The following is a 1,370-nucleotide window of genomic DNA, read 5'->3' as shown; positions in this document are numbered from 1 at the left end:
GTCTGCTCCAAAGTTCTGGTTTCAAAATGGCTTTCTCCCAGGACGTTCCTCTCTAGCAAGCTTGCTCCTCTTCAAAACGTCACTCACAGCTGCACTGAGTTCCTTTTCTTTGAGTCAGCTCATTTATATGGCTCTGCTGATCAAGGCCCACCCTGAATGGGTGGGGCCACGCCTCCATGGAAATATCCCATCAGTTATCATCTACAGTTGGGTGGGGCGCATCTCCATGCAAACAACCTAATCGAAACGTTCCAACTTAATCCCCACTATTATATCTGCCCCACAAGATTGCATCAAAGAATATGGCTTTTTCTGGGGGACATAATACATTCAAACTGGCATGGTGTCAATATGACCTGACATTTAATTATTTGCATAGCCTATTTAAAAAAAAAAAAGCAACAGGCTGTGAGCCCTTTTCAAGCTTAATACACTCTCCCTTTAAAAATATATTTTTCATAAATTACTTTGCTGTCTGGCAGGCCGTCATCTCCTTCAGTTCCTGTAATAAAAGCGGAACGTGTGATGTGGGTGTGAAACGTGAAACGCGGAGGCGAATACCTTGGTTAAACAAGAGCGGACACTGATCAAGTCCATTAATCAAGTACCTTTTAAATCTCCAGAAGTTGAGAACTGTAGCACCCAGGGATTTGATTAAAGAGGAAATATAAAAAGGCAGAAGAGGCTCAGTAGCTGCCCGGACAGGTCACATCTCAGAGCTCCTGAATAATAGAACATTGCTTTCAGTGGGATTTGTTTTCCCTGGGTCATCTTTTGCAGCTTCTTTGCTAAGAAAAGGTGGTGTTTGAGCTGCAGTGTTTCCTGCTCATGGGTATTCGAAAACCACTAAGTGAATATTACAGACACTTGCAAATCTCTTCAGGCCAGCGTTTTCTATTTTGCTATTTTCAGCGTACCCTGACTCTCCTGATTTCCATGCAACACAAATACTTCCCTCATCTTTTTGTCCCCCCCAATTCCAATGTTCATATTCAAGGCCACAAGGATTCCTAAGCACTTTTTTTTGAATTTTATTTTGAAATAAATTCCAATTTACTGGAACAGTTGCAAAAACAATACAAACCCCATACACAGAACTCCAGCACACACCAACCTCCCTCCCCTGATGCCCCGATCCACCAACTTTAACATCCTGTCACACCACCATTCTTTCTTTCCCTCCCTCCCTACTTCCCTCCCTCCCTATCATCCATCGTCTATTGCTCTGTCTTTTGGACATATGAGAGCAAGCTGCACACATCCTTGAATAAACAACATAATTTACATATACATTTCCCATGAACAAGAACATTCTTTTATGCAATCCCATTAAGCACAGCTAAGAAGTTCAAGAAATTCAACATTGATAC

The sequence above is a fragment of the Choloepus didactylus genome, chromosome 9 (assembly GCF_015220235.1).
Source record: "Choloepus didactylus isolate mChoDid1 chromosome 9, mChoDid1.pri, whole genome shotgun sequence".
Lineage (NCBI taxonomy): Eukaryota > Metazoa > Chordata > Mammalia > Pilosa > Megalonychidae > Choloepus > Choloepus didactylus.
This window is presented reverse-complemented; position numbering follows the sequence as displayed.